The sequence below is a fragment of the Marmota monax genome, unplaced genomic scaffold (genome assembly GCF_021218885.2).
Source record: "Marmota monax isolate L192 unplaced genomic scaffold, Marmota_monax_Labrador192_F-V1.1 WCK01_AAM20220418_F8-fsc00269, whole genome shotgun sequence".
Classification (NCBI taxonomy): domain Eukaryota; kingdom Metazoa; phylum Chordata; class Mammalia; order Rodentia; family Sciuridae; genus Marmota; species Marmota monax.
This window is the reverse complement of record NW_026694072.1, coordinates 1,476,558-1,484,842: the sequence shown is the minus strand read 5'-3', so window position 1 is coordinate 1,484,842 and position 8,285 is coordinate 1,476,558.

Sequence of the window (8,285 nt, the reverse complement as noted above, 5' to 3'; positions counted from 1 at the left end):
AAACGCAGCTGCTGGAGCCGGAGCTTGGTGAAGCAGGACAGAAGCGAGAGACGGGAGGGCAGAACCTTGTGGGGAGAGAGAGAAGGTCCTCTGGCCTGGCTGCCCTCCAGCACTTACCTGAGTGTGGTGGGGGGTGGCATAAGGAGCCAGGAGTTACCACATGCCAGACATTTCATCACATTGGTAGCTCTGCAAGGTGGCCACCATCGGACCCATTTTGCAGAAGGAACTACTTAGGCTCAGAGAGGTGGAGCCATATTTTGGGAATCCAGGGGAGGCAAGATTTGACCCTCTGCCTGGAGTCTTGGAATGTCCGAATTTACAGGGTCCCCGAGAAGCTGCCTAAGAGCAAAGCTCCGGAGACACCCACCTGAGTCTCCACACCCCAAAAAAGCACGCGGCCATGCCCGTCCCCAGGGATCCAGGAGGAGTCAACGTCAAGAGCAGCCAACACACAGTCTGTTACATGCCAACCCTGACAGTCACGAGCCTGGGAAAACCCGTCGCCTTCCCCGTCTCCTGCTCTGTTTTTCAGAAAGGAAAACTGAGACCTAGAAAAGAAAAGTGACCTTCCCAAGGTTGTTCCCGGGACATGCATCCTACCTCGGGGTCTAGCATCCCATTTCCGACCCCGTGCTTCCTGTCCATGTTGCAGATGAGGAAACCGAGGCTCAAGGTGTAGAAGTGCCTGGCCCAGGCTCACCGAGTTCAGTGCTGGGCACAGGAGCTCGGCAGCCAGTGTCCCAGGCACTGCCGTTCCTTAGCTGTGTGGCTTGGGCACAAGGCTTGACCTCTCTGAGCCCCTGAGTTCTTCTCTTTAAAAATGGGGCTGATCAAGCCTGGGTATGCTGGGGCACGCTTTTAATCCCAGCCACTCAGAAGACTGAGGCAGGAGGACTGCAAGTTCAAAGCCAGCCTCAGCGATTTAGCAAAGCCCCAAGCAACTCAGTGAGATCCTGTCTCAAAATAAAAAATAATAATAATAATAAAAAGAGCTGGGGGGAGGGTATGGCTCAGAGGTTAAGTGCCCCTGGGTTCAAAGTCTGGTACAACAGGAGCCTCCTCCTGTTGAACTGAGCATTTGGAGCGGGGTGGTGCCAGGCAGGTGAGTCCTGTGTGAGCCAGAAACTGCCATCTGCAGCCCCACGTCCAACAGCACCACACACTGAGGATTTGGGGATCTGCCTGGGCATCTGTTCTCGCCGCCTGCAAAGGCCCTGGGATGGGTTTTTAACCCCTGGCAGCCCTGAGACCCAGGAGAGCCAGAGATGCGAGAGGAAGAACAGATCTCAGGATCCCAGGCAACCCCCAATCCCATCACACAAGCATCAGGGACCTCAGGGCCTCGGCGGAAGCCCCCGCATTCCCATGGGGCTTCTCCCACCCCATCCCTGCCCACCCCCGGGTTCTCAGACATGTGGTACGCAGCTCCACATCAGTGAGCAGAAAATCGTGTGTCACTGTGCCCAGGAGCCTGAGGACAGCAGCGTCCCACCCCCATCTCTGTGGCACTTCACCAGCCAAGTCACCTTGGGCAGGGAACGTCCCCTCTCCCTGAGCTTCCATTTCCTCCTCTGTAAAATGTGGAGAAAATATATTTTATGGTTGAGGAGTCATAAAAACGGTCTTTATAATGATCATTATGGCTGGACACAGTGCTGCACGCCTGTCATCCCAGCGGCTCAGGAGGCTTCGACAGGAGGATCGTGAGTTCAAAGCCAGCCTCAGCAAAAGGGAGGCTGCTAAGCAACTCAGTGAGACCCTGTCTCCCCAGTACCAAAAATCATCATCATCATCATCATCATCGTGACTTTTCATTTTAGATTTTTTTTGTGGGGGGAGGGTACCAGGGGTTGAACTCAGGGGCACTCAGCCACTGAGCCCCATCCCCAGCCCTATTTTGTATTTTATTTAGAGACAGGGTCTCACTGAGTTGCTTAGCACTTCACTGTGGCTGAGGCTGCCTTTGAACTCGCCATCCTCCTGCCTCAGCCTCCTGAGACGCTGGGATGACAGGTGTGGGCCACCGCGCCCAGCTCATTCCAGTTTCTAAGATCTGAAGTGCTATGGTTTGAATGTCTACGTCTCCTCCAAAATTCCTGAGGAAACTTAATCTCCAAAGCACCAGAATTAAAGGCGGGGGGGGGGGTCCTTTGGGTGGGGATTAGGCCAGGAGGATTCCACCCTTCCTGAAGATATTAGTGCCCTGGTAAGCAGGGCTTGAGGGGCGAGGCTGCCCTCTGTCCTCTACCCCAGCCCCGCCAGGCTTCATCACGAGCTTCCCGTCTCGGGAACTGTGAGAAATCAACTTCTGTCCCCTCTGAATTGCCAGGCTTCGGGCATTTTGTTCCAGTGGCACGAGCTGGCCCACACGAAGCCCGCTGGGAACAGCCCAAAGAATCAAGATCTAATTGTGACCAGTGGCTCCTCTGGAAATCCTGAGGACGCTCCTTTGGTTAGCGATCCAAGGACGTGATCATCGTCCAGCTGGCCCCAGGAGTCCGCAGGCACAGGAAGAAAACAGGATCCCTTATGTAAGAGGCAGAAGGAGGCCATGTTCTGTTTGTGATGCAGAATTGGACGGTTAGCTGGGCTTCTCATCTCGAGGGAGGATTGCCCAACTTTTGTTTAGTTATTTATTGGCAGGACTAGGGATTGAACCCAGGGCCTTGCTCATGTCAGGCAAGTACTCGACCACTGGGCCCCATCCCCAGCCCTATTCTGTATTTTATTTAGAGTCAGGGCCTCACTGAGTTCCTTAGGGCCTCACTTTTGCTGAGGCTGCTTTGAACTCGCCGTCCTCCTGCCTCAGCCTCCCGAGCCCCTGGGATGACAGGGTGCACTATTATTCTTTTCCATGCACTGAAGCGGAGCCCGCGAGACCCAGCTCCCAGACTCTGCCTGAGCCAGAAGCCAAACACCTTCTCTCTGTAACTCCGAGGCTCCCTGCAGGATGAGAAGGGCCGAGCCCGAGGGGAGGGGGGAAGGAAACCTGCTTGTTTTGGGGGGGGGGGGAAGGGGAGACGCTCAGCCGCAGGAGCAGGGACCAGCCCATGTTGGCTCCTTTCTCCTCTCACGGCTCTGCTCTGGGGGCCCTGGATCACAACCCCACCTGCCGCAGTTCAGATGTCAACCTATAAGTTCTTTCCTGTTGTGTTCTGTTTTGCTTTATCTTAGGGAGGGGCAGAAGGGGACACAGTTCAACCCACGCAAAGGGACAAGTTCATGTCTGTTTTGTTTGTTTGCCATTGTGGGTGGGGGCCTGGGGTGTGGTAGGAGAAGGACCAGACCAACTATCAGTGACAAAAACGGCCCTCTCCTCGCCTGCCAAGTCCTAGCAGCATGAAAGGCGCTGCCCGGACACACCATCTAAGATCCATGCAGCGTCCTGGGTCAATGGCCCGGATTGAGCAAGGCCCCCGGAGAGAGCAGGGCAGACGCAGTACTGTGAATAAGGAAGAAGAAAGCATGGGGCGGGAGAGTCCGCGACTTTAGGCACCTGGTCTCTTCAAGCCCTGGAGCCAACTCTGCAGGGGACGACGTGGCTGTCCTCACACAGGCCACGCAGCCTCTCCGGCTCACAGGGGGGGACCAGGGCACAGGGAGGAAGAGCCACTGCCCACTCTGCTTGATGCCGGAGCCTCACCGTGTGGCCATGTCCACCCGCCATGCCCTCTCCCTCAAGCCACCAGACTCTGGAAGCTTCTGGAAAGTTCTCACTGCTCTAAGTGGGACCCCTGTGGGTGGGCCTGAGGGCAGAAAGTCCAGGTCAGTCAGCTCTGCGGGCCTCCCCGACACAAGGGGCGGGGGCTTCCGAAGCTCTGCTCGGTGGGAGCCAGGCCCCACTGAGGAAGCTCATCACCCTACTAAGATCTTCTGGAAAATGAATCACCTACACGTCCACCAATCATTTGTTTTTTATTTCTTTATTTGCTGTTTGTAGATATACACGGCAGTAGAGTGTACTTTGACATGTACGTGGGGTGTAGCTCCTCGTGTCTGTGGCTGCACAGGATGTGGAGTTTCCCGGGTCGTGTGGCCATTTAGGAACATGGAAGGTCACGTCCCATCATCCCACTGTCTTTCCTATTCCCATGCCCTCCCTTCCCTTCATTCCCCTTTGTCTGGTCCAGTGAACTTCTATCTGTCCCCAGTGTGTGTTAGCATCCGCATATCAGATCATTCAGCCTTTGGTTTTTTGGAACTGGCTTATTTCACTTAGCATAATAGCCTCCAGTCCATTTAATGGCAAATACCGTCATTTCATTCTTCTTTACGGCTGAGTAATATATATATATATATATAAATAAAATATTATATTATATATAAAATAAACCACATTTTATTTATCCATTCATCTGTTGAAGGGTACCTAGGCTGGTCACCAATAAAATTTTAACTAGATAAATTGTGGCACCTCCACTAGGACTACTAGGTAGTGACTTGAGTGTTCAAGGCTGTCTAAAGGAACACTTGGTGACCTGATTAAAAAAATGGATAAAAATGTGGTAGAGGGCTGGGGTTGTGGGCTCAGTGGTGCAAAGGTCGCCTAGCATGCACAGGGCACTAGGTTCGATCCTCAGCACCACATAAATGTAAAATAAAGATACTGTGTCCACCTAAAACTTAAGAATAAATATTTTTAAAATGTGGTAGAACAGACCCCACTGGTCTCTACCCTGAACTGCCCTCCTTTGTCCTTGGGACTGGAACCTGGTATCATCTGAGTGGTCACCCCTCTCCCAGGTGACTCAGGAGTGGATCCTGATTGGTGTGAGCCACCGTCCTTTCCCTCACTGTGATTGGTGGCGTAGCAGCCACGTGACCCAGTTCTGACCAAAGAGGTGAGGGGAGCTCTGCTGGGGACTTCAGGGAGAGGCGTTTTTTTGGCAACATTCTTAAAGGGACAGTCTTTCCCCTTCTGGCAGATGCCAAGGTGGCTCCAACATCTGACATTGCAGAAGCCATCTTTGGACCAGGAGAGATGTATCTTGGGGACAAAGTCTGTTCTCTGAAGGTGACAGATCAGGGGGAAGGAAGTGCCCTGAGCCCCTGATGTCAAGGTTGGGCTGCTGAGTTCCCACTCACCAGGCCTTTTCACTAGGGGAGGGAATGTCTTTGCTTATGGCCTCAGCCATCTTGATTCAGTCTTCTGTTACCTGCAGCCCAAAGCACCCTCATGGAGATGATCTTCTTTCTTTCATATCTTGCTTGGTTTATTTCCAAGGGTGAGTCCAAAGGCAGATATTAACTCTCATGGGTCTTCAGGGCTTTCTTTCCTGCCATTTATATTCCCAGCCTTTTAAAGTATGCTGATCGTCTGTTTCTCTGCTTCTCGACTCAGTGTGTCTGAACCAAACTGTGAGAAAAAGACTGAGCCACGGAAGGGACTGGAAGTGGAACTGTGGGGCAGGAGAGAAAGGTCTGGGGCCAGGGGAAGTCCCCAGTTCCTGCTTTGTCCCATAGAGGATCCTGGGAGGGGATTGACTAGGCTGACCACAGGACCTCTTCATATCCCGCATTTTGAGGTTAAGCAAGCTTTTTTCATTATTCTGTGGAAGATTCTGCAGCCAAGGGACTAGAACAAGGATCATACGAGCACAGCAGGCCCAAAGAATCCAGAAATCACCAACCAGAGACATTTTGATTCCGATAAATGAACACACCGAGTGTTCCTAGAGCAAGAATGGAAGAGGGTCAGGAAACCCACATCCCATTCTCTATTCTTCCTCCCACCTGCCTCAGTTTCTGAATTATTTTTTACCTCTTAGGAGCCATTCATTTGAGTCTCTTCCTGCTCTTTTTCCAAGGAGGGAAAGAGCCGTTGAATCCAACCTTTTGCCTATTTGGAGAATCTGGGGGTGGGGGAGCAGAGGCTGACGGGTGCCTCTGGGACCCCAGAATCTTTCTCTAATCAGCTATTTCCAGCCAAGCTGTGAGTCTTCTCTAACTATAGCCAAAAGCCTCTTCCTCTGATCTGTGCTAATTCTTAGGTCTCTGTTTTACTTAACCCAGGAAGTAGAATAAGCAGAGAAGACGCCACAAAGTCATATGGGTGTGGCGTGGGTTCGAATCCCAGCTCTGCCTCCGGGCGAGTGGTTGGTCGCTTGATCCCTCTGAGCTTTCTTGTCCCTAAATGCTGGTTTTACTGTCCAGCCTTCCAATGGAGAGGAAATGGAATGACTGACGTGGAATGGCCCCCGGCTACCTGTTACCATGCCTAAAGTCTCATCCCAAGCCAGGGGATCCCAGGAAGACTGGACAGTGGCCTGGGCATCCTAAATCCTGCCATCAACCAGGAGTGCACAGGCCAACAGCTAAGGCTGTGAGAGTGCCCTTTCCCACCACGTCCCTGCTCCACGGGGTCAGCATCTGGAAGCCAACTGGAAACTCCTTCAGTCATCCAGATGCTTGCTCTCGGGTGCCAAATGTCCACATGGTGGAGACCAGGGCAGAGGTAGCCCCGGGCCTCTGCCAGGGTCAGTTCCCTGGGCTCCAGAGTCACAGGGCATCATAGGACACTCAGGTGTCTGGATGTGCTTTGTCGCCCATCATCTGTGCCCGAAGCAAACCTGACGCCCGGCCAATGGCTTTATCCAGAGGGGTGTCGAACACAGGAGTCCGCGGCCAGCCATACCCACCAAACCCTTCCCAGAGCCCTGATCCGGAAAAGAACCGCAAAACAATAAGAGCGGGGGGTGGGGGGTGGGGGGGGGTGGGGTGGAGGACGACATCTGGTTCCTTTATTTCCAGGCTGCAGTACATCAGGCTGCAGGGGAGGGAGGGGGCCAGGGGAGAGGGAGGCCCTTAATGGGAACCTCCTTCATCCGATGGCTCTGAATTGTGCAAGAGAGTGACCGCGACTCCTCCACTCCCAACTGAGTACCCCAAGCCTCAGTGTCCTTGTCTGTGAAATGGGGAGAAATGGCACCCTCTCCAGCCTTCATGCATAGAGGGAAAAAAGTAGAAAATTCGGTATATTTGGAAATCATGTATTTTTTTCCTATTTGTTCTTTTTTGAGTGTGTTTTGACATGTCGTACATACGTGGAGTAGAGCTTCCGATTTCTACAGTTGTACATGATGTGGAGTTTCACTGGCCGTGTGCTCCTATGTGGATGCAGGAAAGTTATTCAGATTCCTTCGACTCTCTTTCCTACTCCCATCCCTGCTCCCTTCCCTTCATTTCCATATTTCTAATCCAATGAACTTCTATCCTCTCCCCTCCCAATTGTGTGTCAGCATCCACATTTCAGAGAGAACATATGCCCTTTGGTTTGGGGGGATTGGCTTATTTCACTTAGCATGAGAGTCTCCAGATCCATCCATTTACCAGCAAAAGTCATAAAGTTATTATTTTTAATGACTGAGTAATATTCCACTGTGTATGTATACCACATTTTCTTTATCCATTCATCTGTTAAAGGGTACCTAGGTTGGTTCTGTAGCGTAGCTATTGTGAATTGAGCTGCTATCAACATTGATGTGGCTGTGTCCTGTAGTAGGCTGATTTTAAGCCCTTTGGGTATAGACAGAGCAGTGAGATAGCTGGGTCAAATGGTGGCTCCATTCCAACTTTTCTGAGGAATCTCCACACTGCTGTCCAGAGTGGCTGCACCAATCTGCAGTCCCACCAGCAAGGTATGAGGGAAACTTTTCCCAACATCCTCACCAGCATGTTTGTTGCTTGTGTTCTTGAAGATTGCCATTCTGACTGGAGTGAGTCAGCATCATTTTAATTTGCATTTCTCTAGTGGCTGGAGATGTTGGGCATTTTCACTGTATTTGATCATTCACGTATTGTGAGAGTGTATTGTGACCGTGACCATCATGGTCCTTGCCGGTGATGGTGATAAAAATAATGTCAGCTGCTGACAATTTCTTCACTCAACAAAAAACTGTGAGCACTTTTCCGGGCTCAGCTCTGCCCTGGGTGATGGGGTACAGTGGGAGGGACAGGCCCATGCCGGACAGAGCTCGCCACCCAGAGCAGGGCAGACCCAAGGCAGCTAAATACAGAAAGAAGTGAAATGATCAGACGGCACCAAGGAGGAAAGAGAACAGGGATCTGCTAGGGAGGGGGACGGGGCACCTGAGCCTGGCCTCTCTGCAGAGTGGGGGAGGGGCAAAGGTGACCAGGCTATGACCTGCGGGGGGATGGTTGCCCCCCCCGGGGGAATGAGAGCTAAGCACTAAGGTGGGGGGTGTCTCCTTTAACTCCCTGGTAACCCCAGGAGCTGCAAACTCTGAGTGGATCCATTGTGCAGATGAGAAAACTGAGGCTTG